The sequence below is a fragment of the Ranitomeya variabilis genome, chromosome 2 (assembly GCF_051348905.1).
Source record: "Ranitomeya variabilis isolate aRanVar5 chromosome 2, aRanVar5.hap1, whole genome shotgun sequence".
Classification (NCBI taxonomy): Eukaryota; Metazoa; Chordata; class Amphibia; order Anura; family Dendrobatidae; genus Ranitomeya; species Ranitomeya variabilis.
Genome location: NC_135233.1, coordinates 482,377,239 through 482,403,431, shown reverse-complemented (window position 1 = coordinate 482,403,431; position 26,193 = coordinate 482,377,239).

Sequence of the window (26,193 nt, the reverse complement as noted above, 5' to 3'; positions counted from 1 at the left end):
CTGGGAATGCCTGAACCAAACGGTCTACAAGAGTTGCTTGTTTGGTAGCCAATATTTGCACAAGGTTCTCATGTGGCATGATATTTTGTAATTTTCATTTATATCGTGGATCCAGGCGGCAGGCCAACCAGTAATCGTCATTGGTCATCATTTTGATAATGCGGGGGTCCCTTTTTAGGATACGCAAGGCATACTCAGCCATGTGGGCCAATGTTCCAGGTGTCAATTCACTGCTTGTGCTGGGTTGAGGAGCACTTTTTTGCAAATCAACATCACTTGTGTCCCGCAAAAACCCTGTACCTGACCTTGCAATGCCACCAGTTTCTATTGCCCCCTGAGAAGAATCCTCCTCCCATAAATATTCATCCCCATCATCCTCCTTCTCCTCTTCAACCACCACCTCGTCCAGGAGAGTTCCCTGAGCAGACAATGGCTGACTGTCATCAAGGCTTCCCTCCTCCTCGGATGCAGATGCCTGCTCCTTAATGTGCGTCAAACTTTGCATCAGCAGACGCATTAGTGGGATGCTCATGCTTATGATGGCGTCGTCTGCACTTATCAGCCGTGTGCATTCCTCAAAACACTGAAGGACTTGACAGAGGTCTTGTAGCTTCGACCACTGCACACCAGACAACTCCATGTCTGCCATCCAAGTGCCTGCCCGTATATGTGTATCCTCCCACAAATAAATTACAGCACGCCTCTGTTCGCACAGCCTCTGAAGCATGTGCAGTGTGGAGTTCCACGTTGTTGCAACTTTGATTATTAGGCGGTGCTGGGGAAGATTCAGCGATCGCTGATGGTTCAGCATACGGCTCGAGTATACGGGTGACCGGCGGATGTGCGAGCAAAGTCTTCGCACCTTCAGGAGCAGGGCTGGTAACCCCGGATAATTTTTCAGGAAGCACTGCACCACCAGGTTCAAGGTGTGAGCCAGGCAAGGTATGTGTTTCAGTTCTGAGAGGGCTATGGCAGCCATAAAATTCCTTCCGTTATCACTGACTACCTTGCCTGCCTCAAGATGTACACTGTTCAGCCATGACTGAGTTTCTTGCTGCAAGTAGGGTTGAGCGAAACGGATCGGACATTTTCAAAAATCGTCCGACTTTCGGCAAAGTCGGGTTTCGTGAAACCCGACCCGATCCCAGCGTGGGATCGGCCATGCTGTCGGCGATCTTCGCGCCAAAGTCGCGTTTCGTATGACGCTTTCAGCGCCATTTCTCAGCCAATGAAGGTGGATGCAGAGTGTGGGCAGCGTGATGACATAGGTCTCGGTCCCCACCATCTTAGAGAAGGGCATGACAGTGATTGGCTTGCTTTCTGCGGCATCACAGGGGCTATAAATGGGCGTGCACGCCGACCGACATCTTATTTCTGCCGATTTGAGTATAGGGAGAGGTTGCTGCAACTTCGTCAGAAGCAGGGATATTGTTAGGGAGGAAATATTAACCCCCAAACCGCTTGTGCTGTAGCGATTTCCACTGTCCAACACCACCTTTTCTTTGCAGGGACAGTAGAGGCTAGATTTCTGTGCATCAGCTCTGTAGCTTATAAGGCTGCCTTATAAGGCTCCCTGATAGCTGTTTGTACACCGCTGTGCAAACCAACTGCTTTTTTAAAAGCAAAAGTCCTGTTGCTCCTTTCTGCACAGTTCTATTGTTTATTTGTCCACACTTTTGTGTGCAGCAGTCCTTTTTATTGCTGCCTGCCATACTTGTCCTGAGATCATTGTAGGGAGATTGTTATTGTAGTACAGTCCCTTTTTTTTATATATGGAAAGGGAGATTTAAATTCACAACAAGTTTACATACACCTTCTACCTTGTTTTACAGTACCATATAATGGTTGTTAGTTTGGTTACATTTTCCCAAGGATGAGGAAGTCGGGTGGAAGAGGTCGTGGCCGTGGGCGGTCATTGCCAGCTGGTAATGACGGTGGTGGTGGTAGTGGAGCATCTGGTGGTAGTGGAAAAAGCAAAATAGCACCTAAGGCTCGAGTTGTTGAGCCAGCGTCATCGTCTGGCTACACAAGGCCTCGAACGCTCCCTTTTCTGGGAGTAGGAAAACCGCTTTTAAAGCCGGAGTAGCAGGAAAAAGTTTTGGCTTTCCTTGCTGACTCAGCCTCTAGCTCTTTCGCCTCCTCTTCGGAAAGTTCAAAATTTAAAAGAAGCGAGTCGTCAGTGGATGCTCCTGGTCAGGAACAAGTCGCTTCCTTGTGTCCTTCACCCAGAACAACAGTGAAGGATGCGTCAGGCGACACAACAGGTTACTCCATGGAGCTCTTTACACATACCGTGCCTGGGTTAGAAAGGGAAATTGTTAAAAGGCCATTACAAGATGAATCGGACATGGAGTGCACAGATGCACAGCAACAGCTAGATTATTATGCTGTTCCATTGACTCAGATCTCAACATTGCCCTCGCAGTGTACAAAGCCAGAATCTGACCCTGATGAGACTATGGTGCCCTGTCCCGAACGCTATAGCACCTTACACGGTGACACAGAGGAAGGTGCACAGGACATTGAAGAGGAGGTGATAGATGACCCAGTTGTTGACCCCGATTGGCAGCCATTGGTTGGGGGAAGAGGGTGCAGTAGCTCTGAAGCGAAGGAGTATGAGCCGCAACAGGCATCAACATCGCAACCGCTTTCATCTGGCAGGCCCGTATCGGGCCAAAACCGTGTGTCAAAACCAAAAACAGTTTTAGGACAGCGTGGCCATCCGGTGAAAGTAGCACAGCGTGCAATGCCTGAAAAGGTATTCAATAGTAGGAAGAGTGCAGTCCGGCAATTTTTTAACCAAGATCCGAATGATCAGTGCAAAGTTATCTGTAAGAAATGCTCAATGACCTTTAGCAGAGGGCAGAATGTCAAAAATTTAAATACAACATGCATGCGTAGACATTTAACCAGCATGCACTTGCAAGCCTGGACTAACTACCAAACATCCCGTAACGTAGATGCACCTGCTCAGAGTGAAGCTAGTCAGCAACGCTACATTGCTTCCTTCACTGTAAGCCCACTGTTTAGGACACCACCTGCAGCAAATGTGGAGGTATCGTCGCAAGGCCAAAGCAGTCAGTGAATCACAAGGTTCTTGGTAGGAAACACTGTATGTAGGCCAACATCAAGAATACCATTGCCAACCCTCTCTCAATCTGCCATGTCCACCACCACCCCCCCTAGTTCCACCATATGCAGCTCTCCAGTCCAGCTAACCCTACAAGAGACTCTCGTTAGGAAAAGAAAGTACTCATCCTCTCATCCGCGTACACAGGGTTTGAATGCCCACATTGCTAGACTAATCTCATAAGAGATGATGCCCTACCGGTTGGTTGAAAGCGAAGCTTTCAAAGCCCTGATGGCCTATGCATTACCACGCTGTGACCTACCAAGTCGACACTTCTTTGTGAGAAAAGCCATCCCAGCCCTCCACCAGCATGTCAAGGACCGCATTGTCCATGCACTGAGGCAATCAGTCAGTAGAAAGGTGCACCTCACAACAGATGCATGGACCAGTAGGCATGGCCAGGGATGTTACGTGTCCATCACGGCACACTGGGTTAATGTGGTGGATGCAGGGTCCACAGGGGACAGCCATAGTGGGACAGTTCTGCCTAGCCCACGGTCTAGGAAACAGTTGGCTGTAGGTGTTCACCACCCCTCCTCCTCCTCCTCCTCCTCCTCCAGAAGCGAAAGCTCGTCCACAGAGCGCAGTGGCACGACAACTCCATCCGCAGCTGCCAGTGTTGCACACGAGGTGTCCCATTATGGAACAGCTAATGGTAAGCGTCAGCAGGCTGTGTTGGAAATTAAGTGTTTGGGCGACAACAGACACACGGCGGAAGTACTGGCCGAGAACTTGCAGATAGAATTGAGCAACTTTTACTTTTTTAGGATCGAGTCTGGTTTCGCGAAGCCCGACTTTGTCAAAAGTCGGGTCCGGTGAAATCGGCCGATTATTTTGAAAAGTCGGGGATCCGACTGAAACACTAAACCCAATGCAAGTCAATGGGGAAGCAAAGTCGGCAGTGAGTGGAGGACAGGAAAACACCTACAGTGCCCATTTTAATGCCAAAAACATCAATTCTTGTTACTTAAGCTTGCCAATCTTAATTTACCTTATAATAATAGTTAGGCATTGAAAATTGGGGGTCATTTGGCTAAAGTTGTGGGGGGGGTAGGGCTGGCTCAAGTTTTTCGTGGGCCCAGGAAACGCGAACTATGTCACGGCGGTGGAGCAGGGAGAGGTAAGTATTTCAACTTTGCAAGTGCTGTGATCCTGAGCAAGCAGGGGGGGCACACTCGTTCGCATTGGCACTGGCACAGGACCCCTCAAAGTACGGCAGTGTGTTTGACGGCGGGGGCGCCTCCCACCGGCAGAGACAGTTTGGCGTACTATGAGGGGCCCTGTGCCAGTGAAGTCGCCAACGAGTATGCCCCCCCACCTGATGAAGGAACCTGCACTTTCATCTGCACCTTCCTCTTTGTCCCCGTGTAAGGTGGTATAGTATGCGGGAAGGGGAACCAGACTTTCAGCAGGGTCAGATACTGGCTGTGTAGAGTGCAAGGGGAATGTAGTGGTCTGGGTCAATGTACCAGCAGACTCATCTAGCAGTGGCTGGGCAATGGGCAGGATGAGGAGGAAACAAAGATATAGGCCCAAAGAATAAACTAGGCTAAATGCAGTCCAAAATTGGTAACAGGTCTAAACAGGCGACATTGCTTTGTTCAGTGGAGGACAACTGTAATGAGAGGCTGACACAGTGAGTAGGACCAAATAAGTAACTAGGCTAAATGTAGTTCAAAATTGGTAACAGGACTAACCAGGCGGCATTGCTTTGTTCAGTGGAGAACAACTGTAATGAGAGGCTGACACAGTGAGTAGGCCCAAATAAGTAACTAGGCTAAATGTAGTTCAAAATTGGTAACAGGACTAACCAGGCGGCATTGCTTTGTTCAGTGGAGGACAACTGTAATGAGTGGCAGACACAGTTAGTAGGCCCAAATAATAAAGTGGGCCAAATTAAGTTCAAAATTGGTAACAGGAGTAAACAGGCGGCACTGCTTTGTTCAGTGGAGGAGAAAAGCAAGGAGCGGCAGACACGGTTAGTAGGCACCAACCAAACAAGTAGCCCAAATGCAGTTTAAATTTCCTATAGGCTAAAAGCCTGAAAATTGAAGCTCAGCTTTTTTCAGTGGAGGACAACAACAAGCAGCGGCAGACACCGTTAGTAGTCCCAACCAAACAAGTAGCCCAAATGCAGTTTCATATTGTAAATATAGGCCGAAAGCCTGAAGATTGAAGCACTGGAGAAAAGCACAGGAGAACACCAAGGAACAGCAGACACCGTTAGTAGGCCCAACCAATCTAGTAGGCCAAATGCAGTTTCATGTTCAAAATATAGGCCGAAAGCCTGAAGATTAAAGCTCAGCTTTGTTCAGTGGAGGAGAACACCAAGGAGCGGCAGACAACGTTAGTAGGGCCCAACCAAACTAGTAGGCCAAATGCAGTTTAAAATTTCCTATAGGCCGAAAGCCTGAAGATTGAAGCTCAGCTTTGTTCAGTGGAGGAGAACACCAAGGAGCGGCAGACACATTTAGTAGGCCCAACCAAACAAGTAGCCCGAATGCAGTTTCATATTGCCAACTGCCTGCCCGTGTATGTTCATCCTCCCACAAATACATTACAGCACGCCTCTGTTCGCACAGCCTCTGAAGCATGTGCAGTGTGGAGTTCCACCTTGTTGCAACGTTGATTATTAGGCGGTGCTGGGGAAGCTTCAACAATCGCTGATGGTTCTGCATACGGCTGGCGTGTACGGGCGACCGGCAGATGTGCGAGCAAAGTCTTCGCACCTTCAGGAGCAGGGCTGGTAACCCCGGATAACTTTTCAGGAAGCACTGCACCACCAGTTTCAAGGTGTGAGCCAGGCAAGGTATGTGTTTCAGTTGTGAAAGGGCTATGGCAGCCATAAAATTCCTTCCGTTATCACTGACTACCTTGCCTGCCTCAAGATGTACACTGCCCAGCCATGAATGAGTTTCTTGCTGCAAAAACTCAGCCAGAACTTCCGCGGTGTGTCTGTTGTCGCCCAAACACTTCATTTCCAACACAGCCTTCTGACGCTTACCACTAACTGTTCCATAATGGGACACCTCGTGTGCAACACTGGCAGCTGCGGATGGAGTGGTTGTGCGACTGCGCTCTGTGGACGAGCTTTCGCTTCTGCTGGAGGAGGAGGAGGAGGGGTGGTGAACGCCTACAGCCAACTGTTTCCTAGACCGTGGGCTAGGCAGAACTGTCCCACTATGGCTGTCCCCTGTGGACCCTGCATCCACCACATTAACCTATTGTGCCGTGATGGACATGTAACGTCCCTGGCCATGCCTACTGGTCCATGCATCTGTTGTGAGGTGCACCTTTCTACTGACTGATTGCCTGAGTGCATGGACAATGCGGTCTTTGACATTTTTTCTCAAAGAAGTGTCGACAGGGTAGGTCATAGCGTGGTACTGCATAGGCCATCAGGGCTTTGAAAGCTTCACTTTCAACCAACCGGTAGGGCATCATCTCTAACGAGATTAGTCTAGCAATGTGGGCGTTCAAACCCTGTGTACGTGGATGAGAGGATGAGTACTTCCTTTTCCTAACGAGAGTCTCTTGTTGGGTGAGCTGGACTGGAGAGCTGCATATGGTGGAACTAGGGGGGGTGGTGGTGGACATGGCAGATTGAGAGAGGGTTGGTGAAGGTATTCTTGCTGTTGGCCTATATACAGTGTTTCCTACCAACAACCTGGTGATTCCCTGACTGCTTTGGCCTTGCGACGACACCTCCACAGTTGCTGCAGGTGGTGTCCTAAACGGTGGGCTTACAGTGAGGGAAGCAATGTAGCGTTGCTGACTAGCTTCATTCTGAGCGGGTGCACCTACGTTACGGGACCTTTGCTAGTTAGTCCAGGCTTGCAAGTGCATGCTGGTTAAATGTCTACGCATGCACTTTGTATTTAAATTTTTGACATTCTGCCCTCTGCTAAAGGTCCTTGAGCATTTGTTACAGATAACTTTTGACTGATCATTCGGATCTTGGTTAAAAAATTACCACACTGCGCTCTTCCTACTATGGATAACATTTTCAGGCATTGCACGCTGTGCTACTTTCACTGGATGGCCATGCTGTCCTAAAACTGTTTTTGTTTTTGACAAAAGTGTTTGGCCTGATACAGGCCTGCCAGATGACAGCTGTTGCGATGTAGATGGCTGCTGCGGATCATCCTCCTCCGTTTCTGAGCTACTGGCAGCGGCATCCTCTTCCCTCAATGGCTGCCAACCTGGGTCAACAACTGGGTCATCTATCGCCTCCTCTTCAATGTCATGTGCACCTTCCTCTGTGTCACCGTGTAAGGTGCTATAGCGTTCGGGACGGGGCACCATAGTGCGAGGGCAATGTAGTGATCTGAGTCAATGGAACAGCATAATAATCTAGCTGTGGCTGTGCATCTGTGCACTCCATGTCCGATTCATCTTGTAATGGGCTGTTAACAATTTCCCTTTCTAAACCAGGCACGGTATGTGTAAAGAGCTCCATGGAGTAACCTGTTGTGTCGCCTGACGCATCCTTCACTGTTGTTCTGGGTGAAGGACACAAGAAAGCGACTTGTTCCTGACCGGGAGCATCCACTGACGACTCGCTGCTTTTATATTTCAAACTTTAGGAAGAGGAGGCAAAAGAGCTAGAGGCTGAGTCAGCAAGGAAAGCCAAAACTTGTTACTGCTGCTCCGGCTTTAAAAGCGGTTTTCCTACTCCCAGATAAGGGAGCCTTCGAGGCCTTGTGTAGCCAGATGATGATGCTGGCTCAACACCTCGAGCCTTAGGTGCTATTTTGCTTTTCCCACTACCACCAGATGATCCACCACCACCACCACCACCATCATTACCAGCTGGCAACAACCGCCCACGGCCTCTTCCACCAGACTTCCTCATTTTTTGGAAAATGTAACCATAATAACAACCGTTATATGGTACTGTAAAACAAGGTAGAAGGTGTATATAAACTTGTTGAGAATTTAAATCTCCCTTTTTTTGGGGGGGAGACTGCACCAAAACTCACGCCCAGTGTATTACACTACACAATGTAAGTGGCAGAACGTGGCTGGAAGATATACGACAAACTAAAAGAACTGACGTAGATCCACTTAGTGGCAATTTAAATCTCCCTTTTTTGGGGGGGAGACTGCACCAAAACTCAGGCCCAGTGTATTACACTACACAATGTAAGTGGCAGAACGTGGCTGGAAGATATACGACAAACTAACAGAACTGACGTAGATCCACTTAGTGGCAATTTAAATCTCCCTTTTTTTGGGGGGAGACTGCACCAAAACTCAGGCCCAGTGTATTACACTTCACAATGTAAGTTGCAGAACGTGGCAGGAAGATATACGACAAACTAACAGAACTGACGTAGATCCACTTAGTGGCAATTTAAATCTCCCTTCTTTGGGGGGGAGACTGCACCAAAACTCAGGCCCAGTGTATTACACTACACAATGTAAGTGGCAGAACGTGGCTGGAAGATATACGACAAACTAACAGAACTGACGTAGATCCACTTAATGGCAATTAAAATCTCCCTCTTTTTGGGGGGAGGCTGCACCAAAACTCAGGCCCAGTGTATTACTCTACACAATGTATGTGGCAGACAGTGGCTGGCTGATATACCACAAACTAACAGGACTCTAGTATATCCACTTTGTGAGAATTTGAATCCCCCTTTTTTTTTGGGAGACTGCACCAAAAAAAAGGCCCTGTGCATAAAACACCACAATGTACGTGGCAGAAAGTGGCTGGCTGATATACCACAAACTAACAGGACTCTAGTATATCCACTTTGTGAGAATTTGAATCCCCCTTTTTTTTTGGGAGACTGCACCAAAAAAAAGGCCCTGTGCATAAAACACCACAATGTACGTGGCAGAAAGTGGCTGGCTGATATACCACAAACTAACAGGACTCTAGTATATCCACTTTGTGAGAATTTGAATCCCCCTTTTTTTTTGGGAGACTGCACCAAAAAAAAGGCCCTGTGCATAAAACACCACAATGTACGTGGCAGAAAGTGGCTGGCTGATATACCACAAACTAACAGGACTCTAGTATATCCACTTTGTGAGAATTTGAATCTCACTTTTTTTGGGGGGAGACTGAATCACAACTCAGGCCCAGTGTATTTTACAACGCAATGTGAGTGGAAGCAAGTGGCTGGCTGATACACGAGAAACTAAGAGGACTGAGGTATATCCACTTTGTGTGAATTTGAATCTCACTTTTTTGGGGGGAGACTGAACCCAAACTCAGGCCCAGTGTATTTTTTTTGTAAATTCTTCATTTATGAAAACAAATACAGATACAGGAACCATAACACATAGTTTGACCAGTATACTGGAGATCAGTATTAAGATTTCAGAAACTACGTTGTTATAAGATGAGAAATGAATAAGCATAATAGAGAAGGGGGGAGAACAGAGTGGTAGGTTGCGGTTAGGGGTATTGAAGGATGGGGAAGGGAACGAGAAAACAAGGGGAAAAAGATTCAGGGGAAGGATAAGGGGAGTTCAATTAGTATAACATGGATTGGTACAACAAATTTAGCCTTAGCCAAAAACGAGTAAATTATATGAAAAAATAAACAACAAGCTACAACCAAGAACCCCTTGGGCATAGTAAGAAATGCAAAGTGAGTTATGTACCCCCACCTGCTCGCATCTCTTTCCAGGGAGCCCAAACCTTCAAATATAGATCATGACTGTTCATCTCCCAACCCGATAGTTCTTCGAGTCTCGAGATTTGGTCTCCCTTAGACAGCCACTCAGCAATGGTTGGAGGGGAAACTTCTTTCCAATGTAATGTAATTAAATGTTTAGCGGCACTTAATAGTATTGGTAGAAGTCTATGTTTCTTAGGTCTGTAATTAATAGATGGGCAGGAAAGTAGAACTTCGGAAGCCAGTAAATTAGACTTAATCAATTTTAGTTTTTTTAGGAACTTGTTAATTTCCCCCCAAAATCCTAACAACTTAGCACACTCCCAAAAAACATGAGTGTGATGGCCCAGAGAACTATGACAGCACCAACAGGAACTATCGTCTGACAGGTCTAACTGATTCAGTTTGGCAGGAGTTAAGTGCCACCTAGTCAAAATCGTATAGGAGTTTTCTTGAAGTAGCATGCATCGAGAGAATCCTCGTGCATTAGCTAGAATGTTTGCGTCTCTGTAAAAATAACCCCCATCTCTATTTCCCATGAGTGAAGAAATGCAGGTTTAGATTGGGTGTTGGTGGAGTTGAGTTTGAATGTAAACGCGGGAGACGCTTTTCATTTCGGGATGTGGGGTTTTAAACATTATGTCAAGCCATGACCAAACTGAACTCCGGGGAAACTTCTTTTTGAAGTTAAGGAGCATACGTTTAATGTGTAGTGCTTGGAGAAAGTTTTTAGGTTGTGTTAGAGCATCTGGAGGCCAGGTCCCCCCATGAAGGATTCTATCTTTATAGAAGTTCTTTAAAGGCTCTTTGGGAAGTGAGGACCACAATCTATAAGGGTCTCTATAGTTCGGATCTAACAAAAATGGAATAGAGCATATTGGAGCAAACGCAGAGGGGAAGGAATTTAAGGGAAGTTCCCTGTTTAATGAGTGCCTTATTTTAAGTGTTGTTAGAGTCACCTCATCCAATCTGAAATCGTTAGGAGGCTTAGCTAGTGACCATAGGTAAGGTATTCCCGTCGGCCCCAACAATGCTAAATCAACATTATCATAGTTACCCTTCTCGTAGCTATCTACTATCCTTAACCATCTGGATATGTGTACTGCTTTGAAATACAGGGCCGGATCAGGGACTCTCAGACCGCCATCCAATGTCGAGCCGGAGAGAAATCTGTATGTAATTCTAGCTGGTTTCTGTTTCCAAATAAATTTAGATATTAAAGATTTTAGGTTTTTAAAAAAGGTTTGTGGGGCATTAATCGGAACCATGTTTAATGTGTATAAAATAATTGGCATAATGTAAGTCTTAAAGACGTTAATGCGTCCCAGCCAGGACAAAGTGGGCAAATTGTATATTTTCAGCAAATCTTGCACCTTTTTGAGTAAAGTGAGATAATTAGCTTGGAAGAGGTGGCTAGGATCTCTTGTAATATATATACCTAAATATTTTATTGAGTGCGTCGACCAAGAAAAGGGACACTGAGAATATAACGAGGTGAGTCATGAGTGGGGAAGGGAAATGTTGAAAGCTATAGATTTTGTGGTATTAATTTTAAAATTGGATAAATGCCCGTATTGCTGAAAAATGTCTAGAATTGCCGGGAAGGCCTGGGAAGGGTTAGTAATCAAAAAAAGCAAGTTATCAGCAAAGGCTAAAGTTTTCAACTCCAACGAGCCAATCCTCAAGCCTTCGACTAGCGTTTCCTGGCGTATTTTTTGGATTAGTGTTTCTATAACCCAAATAAATAGAGATGGGGACAAAGGGCACCCCTGTCTCGTACCATTTTGAATACTGGAGCTATTTGACAGGGTGCCGTTTACCCGTACCTTAGCCGTGGCTTGCGAGTGAAGGGAAAGGATTGCGCCAATAAATTGTGTTGGGAAGCCAAACTTAATCAAGGCTTGCTCCATAAAGCACCAGCACACCCTGTCGAATGTCTTCTCGGCATCTGTTGACAGGAGAACTAAGGGGATCCCTTTATTCTTAGCGAATGTAATGGACTGAATAATTTTAGCCGAGTTATCTTTACCTTCCCTTCCTTTCACGAATCCCACTTGGTCTGAGTGGATCAATTTAGGTAAATAGGAGCTCAACCTAGTTGCTAAGATTTTTGCCCAGAGCTTAATGTCGGAATTAAGGAGGGAAATGGGTCTATAGTTCAAACAGGCTGAAGGATCTTTACCGTCTTTAGGGATTACAGAAATAAAGGCCTCTAAGGATTGTCTAGGTAAGGATTGACCTTCTAGGAGTGAATTAAATAAAGATACTAAATGAGGCAACAGTTGCTTAATGATTTTTTTTGTAATAAATAATAGGCAGTCCATCAGGGCCTGGGGCCTTCCCATTGGGAATCAATCTTAAAGTGTCCTGTATCTCATTAGGAGAGATAGGTGCTAATAATCTCTGATGACCTTCCTCAGAGATTTTGGGTAGCTTAAGGAGTGCAAGCAAATCATTTATTTTGGAGAGAATTTAATGTGGGTCCCCTAGATGTGGCGATGTACTTAAATTATAAAGGCCTTCGTAAAAAGATCGAAACTCTTCTGCAATGTCAGGAGTCCTATATTTATACGACTTATCAGTTGGTAAGATGTGGTTTATAAACCTCCGTTCATTGCGTTTTTTAAGTAATGAAGTCACTAATTTACTGCCTCTATTACCATGTAGGTAAAATTTATGTTGGCTCCTCATGTATATTTTAGCAGACTGTATGTCAAGAATGTTTTTTAGAGTACTTCTTAAAACCAATAGCTCATTTTGTATTACCTTGCTTTGGGATTTTTAATAGATCTTCTCCAGGGTGTTAATTTGGTGAATAATTGATATTATATGTTTTGATCTTTCTTTTTTAACGTATGCACCCAAGGCTATGAATTCGCCCCTCATAACGGCTTTATGCATTTCCAATATGATGGCCGTTGAGGGTCCAGAATTGGAATTTTCCTGGAAAAAGCAATTAAGCGTGTCCGCTAATTTATTTGTCTGAATATCCGAATCTAATAAAGTCTCGTTTAGGGACCAAGTCATTGTCCGTCTGGGCAGGGAATCAATGCTCATTTCTAGAAAGATTGGGGCATGGTCTGACAGAGTTATGTTGTCGATAGAAGCCGATTTAATAAATTGAAGGCTAGTCATCTGGGTCAGAAGGTAATCAATTCTGTGATATGAATTGGGGGGGGGTGAGTAGAAGGTGTAGTCCCTATCTGCGGGGTGTAAAGTCCTCCAAGTGTCAATTAGGTTTAATGATTGTAGGGAGAAGTGTAGTTTTCTGAGGACTTTTTGGGACAGATGAGTCTTCCCTGATGATGTGTCAAAAAACGGATTAAGAGGGAGGTTGAAGTCGCCTCCCACCACCGTTACTCCTTCCGCGAACAATTTCAGAGTTTGTAATGTTTTACATATCCATCTTATTTGATCACGGTTTGGAGCATAAAGGTTGCAGAGAGTTACTTTAGTGTTAGCAATAAGACCTTTGAGAATAATGAATCTACCTTCAGAGTCTGTCAGGGAATCTTTTAGTGTAAAAGGTACATTTTTGCTTATGATTATGCTCACTTCTCTAGAAGAAGAAGAACCTGTGCTGTTGAACCAGTGTGGGAAGTAGGATCTGGACATGTCTGGGACTCTGTTATGTTTGAAATGTGTTTCTTGTAGAAAGGCAAAGCTTGTCTTTTTAGAGTGTAGGATCTCAGGATTTGACTTCTTTTGTTTGGGGATCGTATGCCTTTAACATTGTATGGGGCCAAAATTATGTTGGCCGAAGAATTGTACTTAGTCATAGCTGGGTAGATGAAGAAGCTCGGTAGGCTCTTGAGAAAGTACTATACCTGTACCATATCAGATAAGGCTGAGTCACACATAACAATATCGTTAATGATATCGTTGCAACGTCACGCTTTTGGTGACGTAGCAACGATCCCGCTAACGATCTCGTTATGTGTGACAGCGACCAACGATCAGGCCCCTGCTGGGAGATCGTTGGTCGTTGGGGAGTGATCAGGACCATTTTTTGGTCGCTGATCACCCGCTGTCATCGCTGGATGGGCGTGTGTGACGCCGATCCAGCGATGTGTTCACTTGTAACCAGGGTAAATATCGGGTTACTAAGCGCAGGGCCGCGCTTAGTAACCCGATATTTACCCTGGTTACCATTGTAAAAGTTAAAAAAAAACGGTACATACTCATATTCTGATGTCTGTCATGTCCCCCGGCGTCCACAGGGTTAAAACTGCTTTCGGCAGGAGCGCTGCTAATGCACGCGCTCTGGCCGAGAGCTTCCCTGCACTGACTGTGTCAGCGCCGGCCGTAAAGCAGAGCACAGCGGTGACGTCACCGCTGTTACTGCTGGCGCTGACACATTCAGTGCAGGGCAGCTCTCGGCAGCAGCGCGTGCATTAGCAGCGCTCTTGCCGAAAGCAGTTTTAACCCTGTGGATGCCGGCGGGGGACGTGACAGACATCAGAATGTGAGTATGTAGTGTTTTTTCTTTTTTTAACTTTTACAATAGTAACCAGGGTAAATATCGGGTTACTAAGCGTGGCCCTGCACTTAGTAACCCGATGTTTACCCTGGTTACCCGGGTGCTGCAGGGGGACTTCGGCATCGTTGAAGACAGTTTCAACGATGCCGAAGTCGTTCCCCTGATCGTTGGTCACTGGAGAGAGCTGTCTGTGTGACAGCTCCCCAGCGACCACACAACGACTTACCAACGATCACGGCCAGGTCGTATCGCTGGTCGTGATCGTTGGTAAGTCGTTTAGTGTAACTCCAGCTATAGAACAAGGGAACATACATAAACTTGGGGAATACAAATATACAAACAAACTGCCCATCTGCCGCAGAGGTGGGGGCCGGGGAGTCCTCCCATGGCAGATAGGGTGGGTGCAATCTCATGCACGAGCGGCGATCTGCTAATAAAAAGAACAATGTAATAACATCCAAAAATATTATGTAACTGTTACAAAAGATGGCCACAATGGTAGAAGACAAAACTTTCGGGCAATCCCTTGATTCTAATGTTCTTTCTCCGGCTCCGATTCTCCTGATCTTCAAGCCCAGTGTATTTTACAATGCAATGTGAGTGGCAGCAAGTGGCTGGCTGATACACGACAAACTAAGAGGACTGAGGTATATCCACTTTGTGAGAATTTGAATCTCACTTTTTTGGGGGGAGACTGAACCCAAACTCAGGCCCAGTTGTATTTTACAATGCAATGTGAGTGGCAGCAAGTGGCTGGCTGATACACGACAAACTAAGAGGACTTAGGTATATCCACTTTGTGAGAATTTGAATCTCACTTTTTTTGGGGGGAGACTGAACCCAAACTCAGGCCCAGTGTATTTTACAACACAATGTAAGTGGCAGAACGTGGCTGGCTGATATACGACAAACTAACAGAACTGACGTATATCCACTTTGTGACAATTTGAATCTCCCTTTTTTGGGGGGGAGACACCACCACAACTCAGGCCCAGTGTGTAACACAACACAATGTAAGTGGCAGAAAGTGGCTGGAAGATATCTGAAAAAATCCAAGGACTATAGTACAATTTCAATCTCCCTACAATGACCTCAGGACAAGTATGGCAGCAACAAAAAGGACTGCTGCACACAAAAGTGTGGACAAATAAACAAGATAACTCCAGAAAGGAGCAACAGGATTTTTGCTTTTAAAAAAGCAGTTGGTTTGCACAGCAGCGGTGCAAACAGCAATGCAGCTATCAGGGAGCCTTATAAGGCAGCCTAATAAGCTACAGAGCTGATGCACAAAGATATAGCCTCCACTGTCCCTGCAAAACAAAGGTGGTATTGGACAGTGGAAATCGCTACAGCACAAGCGGTTTGGGGGTTAATCTTCCCTCCCTAACTATAGCCCTTCTTCTGACGAAGCTGCAGCAATCTCTCCCTATGCTAAGATCGGCAGAAGTAAGATGGCGGTCGGCGTGCATGCCCCTTTATAGCCCCTGTGACGCCGCAGAAAGCAAGCCAATCACTGTCATGCCCTTCTCTAAGATGGTGGGGACCGAGACCTATGTCATCACGCTGCCCACACTCTGCGTCCTCCTTCATTGGCTGAGAAATGGCGCTGAACGCGTCATACGAAACGCGACTTTGGCGCGAAGATCGCAGACCGCATGGCCGATCCCACACTAGGATCTGGTCGGGTTTCATGAAACCCAACTTTGCCGAAAGTCGGCGATTTTTGAATTTGTCCGATCCGTTTCCCTCAACTCCTCACATCTGAAAGCTGGAATGAGGAAGTGCAGAACAGACACTGAGAGATCAGATAGCGTCTCTGCACTCTGATTGGTGCGATACACATCAGAGTCTGATAGCACCAATCAGAGCTGGCCATTGTCACACCATGGTTGCTAGGCTCCAGCCTATGATCAGTGCCCTAACATCACCAATCATATGCTAGACATCAGTGTTTCAGACAATTTTACACTGAAAACACTGTGATTGGCTGTTTAGAATTCAAGAGCCAATCACAGCAATCATAGTTATATAACCTATAAAACTGTCCACACGGCCAAGTGGGACGAACCCCTAGGCCAATCATCAAAACCAGTTGAAATAAGGATCTCTCTTAGGTCAATATTCTCAAGTAAAAACCGATAAATTCAAAAGATATAATATAACACAAGATCCAAACAAAAGGTTTTTTTTGCAAAAACAAATTACATTTTATTACACATAAATAACAGACAAAAATTGATAATCAGGTGAGGAGATATCAACAGCTAAAGCAAAAAAGTTTGGAAAAAGTTGTAGTTTTTTTTTTGTTTTTTTTTTGGGGGGGGTTGCCACCCCCTGGGACAATGGCTCCAGGTGCCCTGCTGTTAGAAATAACAGGCACCTTAATGCGATCAGTTGCGGAGCCGCATTTAAGCCATGATGTACTGGGTACATCCATGGTTGGTAAGTACTTACCAGCCATGACGTACTGGGTACGTAAAAGTTTGGGAAGAGGTTAATACATACAGTCTCCTTCATGAAGGGGTGTAACAGGGTGTGTTTGGGGAGGTGAATAGAAGATGTGTTATTGTTGTTAAGTTCTTTTAATAGATGGACTCATTCATTGCATTCACAACCATAAGGCATAACCTGATAAGACCCAAGATTAAATACCTAGAAAACATCAGTCATGTAAAGTATTAACTTGTTCATTTCTTTTTTTAATGTACTTATTTAGTTTTAGTATTTAGTCATAGGTTTAATTATGTTTAAGCACTTAGGTTTTACAATGCATGTATTGTAAACTGTGCTGTATCTTGGGTTGTTTATAATGGTCTGTGCTTATTATACAATATTTGTTAATAAAGCAAATTAAAAAAGAATGCTTATGCAGATATATAAAACTGGATTTTATGCATTATTTGTGTACACAAATATATGACAGCATTAATTTGTGGGGTACAGCTATGTCCAACTCATGAGACCTGTTGCTGTAATCGGTAATAGTGCTGAAATTATCACCATGCAATACACAAGATCCAATTACGTATCTTTACGGAAACAGCATTTTGATTCTGTGACAATCTCTATTCTAAAGAATCCCTATTAAATTCATGCATAGAAAAAGTATTGTTCAATTACCTCATAGGGAATTGCCACAATAAAATGATGACTCAAAGGGTGTTCAATGACCCCACCATTTATGCTCTATGCTATATTACTCAGTCAGGTCATGACTTAGAGGACTTTTGCAATGATGAGTGCATGTATGGTATGGGCCTTGCTCGGAATATTTAAAGAAACAGTCCCCCTTTTCAGGAAAGGATTAGAATTAGTAAAACCACATGTTAAGACTGGCATCAAAAACATTGCTAAAAAGCAACAAAAAAAAAAAAGACAAGTGTGATATTCATAATCTCCACTACTCATAAATAAAAATGTGTCCAAGAGACGGCCCCGTCAGAAAAGAGTAAGATGCACTGTGAATGACATCTTCTAATCAAGCATCAAGGCCTTCCTACACGATGGTTCTGTAAAGTGCGCAAAATATGAACTGAATATTTTTGACATCCCACTGACCCAAATAAGTATTGAAAAATCTCTCTTTGTAGAATTTCAGCCTATTGCAGCTCTGTCAGACAATGCTCACCTGGAATTTTTCATATCAAGAAACTGTGAATATTAATATGATCTGAAAAATACGCTACTGTTCTCGTATCATCAAACAAAATCATGAGGCTATTGGTGCTTGGCTGAGTGTGGGACCTTTAACCCCTTAGTGGCAGCCAATGTAGTACTTAATGGCCAAGCCAATTTTTACAAATCTGACCACTGTCACTTTATGAGGTTATAGCTCTGAAACACTTCAATGTATCCCACAGATTCTGAGAATAATTTTCTGTGACATATTGTACTTCAGGTTATTGGTAAAGTTTCTTCGATATAGCTTGCGTTTACTTGTGAAAGAAACAGAAATTTGGCAAAAATTTGAAAACTTTGCAATTTTCAAACTTTGAAGTTTTGTACCCTTAAATCAGAGAGATATGTCACACAAAATAGTTAACAAACAACATTTCCCACATGTCTACTTTACATCAGCACAGTTTTGGAAACATAATTTTTTTTTGTTAGGATGCTAAAAGAGTGAAAATTTGACCAGCAATTTCTCATTTTTCCAACAAAATTTACAAAACCATTTTTTTAGGGACCACCTCACATTTGAAGTGAGTTTGGGGGGGTCAATATAACAGAAAATATCCCAAAGTGACATCATTCTAAAAACTACACCCCTCAAGGTGCAGAAAACCACATTCATGAAGTTTATTAACCCTTCAGGTGCTTCACGAGAACTAAAGCAATGTGGAAGGAAAAAATAAACATTTTACTTTTTTCACAAAAAATTTACTTTGGAACTAATTTTTTTATTTTCACAAGGGTATAAAGAGAAAATTGTCAACAAAATTAGTTGTGCAATTCCCCTGAGTACTCTGATACCCCATATATGGGGGAAATCCACTGTTTGGGATCATGGCAGGGCTCAGAAGGGAGGGAGCACCATTGGACTTTTTGAACACAAAATTGGCTGGAATCCATGCGCCATGTCGCGTTTGGAGACCCCCTGATGTACCTAAACAGTGGAACCTCCCAATAGGGTTGAGCGACTTTCATTTTTTTAAGATCGAGTAGGGTTTTGGGAAACCCGATTTTGTCCAGAGTCGAGTCGAGTGCAGTCGGCCGATTATCGCTAAAAGTCGGGGATCGACCGAAACACGAAACCCAATGCAAGTCAATGGGGAAGCATAGTCGGCAGTGAGTGGAGGCCAGGAAAACACCTACAGTGCCCATTTTAATGCCAAAAACATCCATTCTTGTTTCTGAAGCTTGCCAATCTTAATTAACTGTATAATAATAGTTGGGCATAGGGAATTGGGGGAAAGTTGTGGGGGGAGTAGGGCTGGCTCAAGTTTTTCGTGGGCCCAGGAAATGCGGACTACGTCACGGCGGTGTTGCAGGGAAAGGTAAGTATTTAAACGTTGCAAGTGCTGTGATCCTGAGCAAGCAGGGGGGGGCCCACTCGTTCGCATTGCCACTGGCACAGGGCCCCTCAAAGTACGGCGGTGTGTTTGCATGGCGGGGGCGCCTCCCACCAGCAGCGACACTTTTGCGTACTCTGAGGGGCCCTGTGCCAGTGACGTCGCCAACGAGTATGCCCCCCCACCTGATGAAGGAACCTGCACTTTCATCTGCACCTTCCTCTTTGTCCCTGTGTAAGGTGGTATAACATGCGGGAAGGGGAACCTTACTTTCAGCAGGGTCAGATTCTGGCTGTGTAGAGTACAAGGGGAATGTAGTGGTCTAGGTCAATGTACCAGCAGACTCATTTAGCAGTGGCTGGGCAAGGGGCAGGATGAGGAGGAAACAGATATAGGGCCAAAGAATAAAGTAGGCTACATGCAGTTCAAACTTGGTAACAGGACTAAACAGGCGGCATTGCTTTGTTCAGTGGAGTAGCAAACCCAAGAGCAGCAGACACTGTTTCAAGGGCCTAACCACACTAGTAGGCCAAATGCAGTTTAATATCTGATAGTATAGGGCGAAAGCCAGAATGTGGAAGCTCAGCTTTGTTCAGTTGAGGACAACACCAGGGAGGGGCAGACACCTTTAGTAGGCTGGAAAAGCCTATTGCATTTTTTAAAATGGTAATTTGGAGCAGAAGGTTGAAGCTCAGCTTTATTTAGTTGAGGGCAACACCAGGGAGGGGCAGAAGCCGTTAGTAGGCCCTAACCACCATTTTTTTTTTTGAAAACCACTTAATGAGAGCCGGAAGGTTGAAGCTCAGCTTTATTTAGTTGAGGACAACACCAGGCAGGGGCACACAGACAGACACCTTTAGTAGGCCGGAAAAGCCTATTGCATTTTTTAAAATGGTAATTTGGAGCAGAAGGTTGAAGCTCAGCTTTATTTAGTTGAGGGCAACACCAGGCAGGGGCACACAGACAGACACCTTTAGTAGGCCGGAAAAGCCTATTGCATTTTTTAAAATGGTAATTTGGAGCAGAAGGTTGAAGCTCAGCTTTATTTAGTTGAGGGCAACACCAGGCAGGGGCACACAGACAGACACCTTTAGTAGGCCGGAAAAGCCTATTGCATTTTTTAAAATGGTAATTTGGAGCAGAAGGTTGAAGCTCAGCTTTATTTAGTTGAGGGCAACACCAGGCAGGGGCACACAGACAGACACCTTTAGTAGGCCGGAAAAGCCTATTGCATTTTTTAAAATGGTAATTTGGAGCAGAAGGTTGAAGCTCAGCTTTATTTAGTTGAGGGCAACACCAGGCAGGGGCACACAGACAGACACCTTTAGTAGGCCGGAAAAGCCTATTGCATTTTTTAAAATGGTAATTTGGAGCAGAAGGTTGAAGCTCAGCTTTATTTAGTTGAGGGCAACACCAGGCAGGGGCACACAGACAGACACCTTTAGTAGGCCGGAAAAGCCTATTGCATTTTTTAAAATGGTAATTTGGAGCAGAAGGTTGAAGCTCAGCTTTATTTAGTTGAGGGCAACACCAGGGAGGGGCAGAAGCCGTTAGTAGGCCCTAACCACCATTTTTTTTTTTTAAAACCACTTAATGAGAGACGGAAGGTTGAAGCTCAGCTTTATTTAGTTGAGGACAACACCAGGCAGGGGCACACAGACAGACACCTTTAGTAGGCCGGAAAAGCCTATTGCATTTTTTAAAATGGTAATTTGGAGCAGAAGGTTGAAGCTCAGCTTTATTTAGTTGAGGGCAACACCAGGCAGGGGCACACAGACAGACACCTTTAGTAGGCCGGAAAAGCCTATTGCATTTTTTAAAATGGTAATTTGGAGCAGAAGGTTGAAGCTCAGCTTTATTTAGTTGAGGGCAACACCAGGCAGGGGCACACAGACAGACACCTTTAGTAGGCCGGAAAAGCCTATTGCATTTTTTAAAATGGTAATTTGGAGCAGAAGGTTGAAGCTCAGCTTTATTTAGTTGAGGGCAACACCAGGCAGGGGCACACAGACAGACACCTTTAGTAGGCCGGAAAAGCCTATTGCATTTTTTAAAATGGTAATTTGGAGCAGAAGGTTGAAGCTCAGCTTTATTTAGTTGAGGGCAACACCAGGGAGGGGCAGAAGCCGTTAGTAGGCCCTAACCACCATTTTTTTTTTTGAAAACCACTTAATGAGAGCCGGAAGGTTGAAGCTCAGCTTTATTTAGTTGAGGACAACACCAGGCAGGGGCACACAGACAGACACCTTTAGTAGGCCGGAAAAGCCTATTGCATTTTTTAAAATGGTAATTTGGAGCAGAAGGTTGAAGCTCAGCTTTATTTAGTTGAGGGCAACACCAGGCAGGGGCACACAGACAGACACCTTTAGTAGGCCGGAAAAGCCTATTGCATTTTTTAAAATGGTAATTTGGAGCAGAAGGTTGAAGCTCAGCTTTATTTAGTTGAGGGCAACACCAGGCAGGGGCACACAGACAGACACCTTTAGTAGGCCGGAAAAGCCTATTGCATTTTTTAAAATGGTAATTTGGAGCAGAAGGTTGAAGCTCAGCTTTATTTAGTTGAGGGCAACACCAGGCAGGGGCAGAAGCCGTTAGTAGGCCCTAACCACCATTTTTTTTTTTTTAAAACCACTTAATGAGAGCCGGAAGGTTGAAGCTCAGCTTTATTTAGTTGAGGACAACACCAGGCAGGGGCACACAGACAGACACCTTTAGTAGGCCGGAAAAGCCTATTGCATTTTTTAAAATGGTAATTTGGAGCAGAAGGTTGAAGCTCAGCTTTATTTAGTTGAGGGCAACACCAGGGAGGGGCAGAAGCCGTTAGTAGGCCCTAACCACCATTTTTTTTTTTTAAAACCACTTAATGAGAGCCGGAAGGTTGAAGCTCAGCTTTATTTAGTTGAGGACAACACCAGGCAGGGGCACACAGACAGACACCTTTAGTAGGCCGGAAAAGCCTATTGCATTTTTTAAAATGGTAATTTGGAGCAGAAGGTTGAAGCTCAGCTTTATTTAGTTGAGGGCAACTCCAGGGAGGGGCAGAAGCCGTTAGTAGGCCCTAACCACCATTTTTTTTTTTTAAAACCACTTAATGAGAGCCGGAAGGTTGAAGCTCAGCTTTATTTAGTTGAGGACAACACCAGGCAGGGGCACACAGACAGACACCTTTAGTAGGCCGGAAAAGCCTATTGCATTTTTTAAAATGGTAATTTGGAGCAGAAGGTTGAAGCTCAGCTTTATTTAGTTGAGGGCAACACCAGGCAGGGGCACACAGACAGACACCTTTAGTAGGCCGGAAAAGCCTATTGCATTTTTTAAAATGGTAATTTGGAGCAGAAGGTTGAAGCTCAGCTTTATTTAGTTGAGGGCAACACCAGGCAGGGGCACACAGACAGACACCTTTAGTAGGCCGGAAAAGCCTATTGCATTTTTTAAAATGGTAATTTGGAGCAGAAGGTTGAAGCTCAGCTTTATTTAGTTGAGGGCAACACCAGGCAGGGGCAGAAGCCGTTAGTATGCCCTAACCACCATTTTTTTTTTTTTAAAACCACTTAATGAGAGCCGGAAGGTTGAAGCTCAGCTTTATTTAGTTGAGGACAACACCAGGCAGGGGCACACAGACAGACACCTTTAGTAGGCCGGAAAAGCCTATTGCATTTTTTAAAATGGTAATTTGGAGCAGAAGGTTGAAGCTCAGCTTTATTTAGTTGAGGGCAACACCAGGGAGGGGCAGAAGCCGTTAGTAGGCCCTAACCACCATTTTTTTTTTTTAAAACCACTTAATGAGAGCCGGAAGGTTGAAGCTCAGCTTTATTTAGTTGAGGACAACACCAGGCAGGGGCACACAGACAGACACCTTTAGTAGGCCGGAAAAGCCTATTGCATTTTTTAAAATGGTAATTTGGAGCAGAAGGTTGAAGCTCAGCTTTATTTAGTTGAGGGCAACACCAGGCAGGGGCACACAGACAGACACCTTTAGTAGGCTGGAAAAGACTATTGCATTTTTTAAAATGGTAATTTGGAGCAGAAGGTTGAAGCTCAGCTTTATTTAGTTGAGGGCAACACCAGGCAGGGGCAGAAGCCGTTAGTAGGCCCTAACCAAAGTTGAAGGCCAAATGCAGTTTAATTTCTGATACTATAGGCCGAAAGCCAGAAGGTGGAAGCTCCGATTTAGACAGTGGAGGACAATTTGAATTAGGGACTGCAGACAGACTTAGTAGGCTGTCCCCTGTGGACCATGCATTCACCACATCAACCCATTGCGCCGTAATGGACACGTAATCTTCCGTGGCCATGCCTACAGGTCCATGCGTCTGTTGTCAGGTGCACCTTTGTACTCACAGATTGCCAGAGTGCATGGACAATGCGGTCTTCTACATGCTGGTGGAGGGTTGGGATGGCTTTTCTCGCAAAAGAAGTGTCGACTGGTTAGCTTGTAGCGTGGTACAGCGTAGTCCATCATGGCCTTATTAATAGTAAATAAAATATATAACTAGGCTCTATGAACTTTTAAATAGGTTCCAGGGGTACACGGGCAGCATTGGTGTGGTCAGTGGAGGAGTATTGCAAGTAGGGGCTGCAGACAGGCTATCAAAGGCCTAAAATAACAAACAGTAGGCAGTCATGGCAGTCTTACATCGGTTACATGGATACACAGGCAGGCACTCCAGGCAGCATTGTGGTCAGTGGAGGAGTATTGCAAGTAGGGGCCGCAGACAGGCTATCAAAGGCCTAACATAACAAACAATAGGCTCATGGCAGTTTTACAGCGGTTACATGGATACACGGGCAGGCAGCTTGGTGGTCAGTGGAGGAGTATTTAAAGTAGGGACCGCAGATAGGCTATCAAAGGCCTAAAATAACAAACAATAGGCTCATGGCAGTTTTACAGCGGTTACATGGATACACGGGCAGGCAGCTTGGTGGTCAGTGGAGGAGTATTTAAAGTAGGGACCGCAGACAGGCTATCAAAGGCCTAAAATAACAAACAATAGGCTTATGGCAGTTTTACAGCGGTTACATGGATACACGGGCAGGCAGCTTGGTGGTGGTGAGTGGAGGAGTATTTAAAGTAGGGACCGCAGACAGGCTATCAAAGGCCTAAAATAACAAACAATAGGCTCATGGCAGTTTTACAGCGGTTACATGGATACACGGGCAGGCAGCTTGGTGGTCAGTGGAGGAGTATTTAAAGTAGGGACCGCAGACAGGCTATCAAAGGCCTAAAATAACAAACAATAGGCTTATGGCAGTTTTACAGCGGTTACATGGATACACGGGCAGGCAGCTTGGTGGTCAGTGGAGGAGTATTTAAAGTAGGGACCGCAGACAGGCTATCAAAGGCCTAAAATAACAAACAATAGGCTCATGGCAGCTTTACAGCGGTTACATGGATACACAGGCAGCTTGGTGGTGAGTGGAGGAGTAGTGCAAGGAGTGTCTGTCCCAGTACTCCCAAAATATAAATAGATGTTAATGTCTCGCAAAACAACCAAAACAAAAAAAAAGGTGGCATACTTAGGTACAGGGGTGGGCTCATCTACTGAGTTTCTGACATAGTAATTTGGCAGTAACTATTTAATGGTGCCAATATAGGACACAGACACAGACTACTTTAAGTTGCATCATAGATGTCTACAAATTTGTATTGTCAGTGCCAGACATTGAATGATGTCAGCGAATAGACTAAAGATTGGTGGAGCTGTGCAACATAATTTTGGACGTGGTAGAGCACATTTTGAGCTGGGGTAGGGGGGAACTCTCTTGAGGCCGGCGGGACCGCCCCAGGGCCCCTCATGTTACAACGGTGTGTCTGACGTTGGGTGCGCACCACCACCGCCAGAGACACTACATTGTACTATGAGGGACCCAGTAGCAATGCCGTCAACCAAAAGCGAGCACACCCACCTCTTCAGACAAACAGCAGTCTCACGGGTGCTTGCGCCAAGTCGCGATACCACGGCCCCGTGTGGGGAGTTTTGCCATTTAGGGAGGTGTAAACATGTCGTATGCTGTACAATCAGCTGCAGCAAATTAGACATTAGAAAAGTAATTCACAGGCAAGAGCTTTTCATAGGAAAGCTAGGTGTCGGCCGGGCAAGGTGGGGCAAAAGATTTCGAAATCCAGTTGTGGTTCATTTTAATGAATGTTAGATCGTCAACATTTTGGGTAGCCAGACGAGTCCTTTTTTCGGTTAATATTGAACCTGCAGCACTGAATACTCTTTCTGATAGGACACTTGCTGCCGGGCAAGCAAGCTCCTGCAATGCATATTCTGCCAATTCTGGCCAGGTGTCTAATTTGGAGGCCCAGTAATCAAATGGGAATGACGGTTGAGGGAGAACATCGATAAGGGATGAAAAATAGTTAGTAACCATACTGGACAAATGTTGTCTCCTGTCACTTTCAATTGATGCAGCAGTACCTGTCCTGTCTGCGGTCATAGCAAAATCACTCCACAACCTGGTCAGAAAACCCCTCTGTCCAACGCCACTTCTGATGTGTGCACCCCTAACACTCCTAGTCTGCTGCCCCCTGGAGCTCGTGTGAGAACGATCACGTGCGCTGTGTGCTGGGAATGCCTGAAGCAAACGGTCAACAAGAGTTGATTGTTTGGTTGCTAATATTAGTTCCAAGTTCTCATGTGGCATAATATTTTGCAATTTGCCTTTATAGCGTGGATCAAGGAGGCAGGCCAACCAGTAATCGTCATCGTTCATCATTTTCGTAATGCGTGTGTCCCTTTTTAGGATACGTAAGGCATAATCCGCCATGTGGGCCAAAGTTCCAGTTGTCAAATCTCCGGTTGTGATTGGTTGAGGGGCAGTTGCAGGCAAATCTACGTCACTTGTGTCCCTCAAAAAACCAGAACCCGGCCGTGACACGCAACCAAATTCCTGTGCCCCCGGGAAAGGTTCGGCATTAAAAATATACTC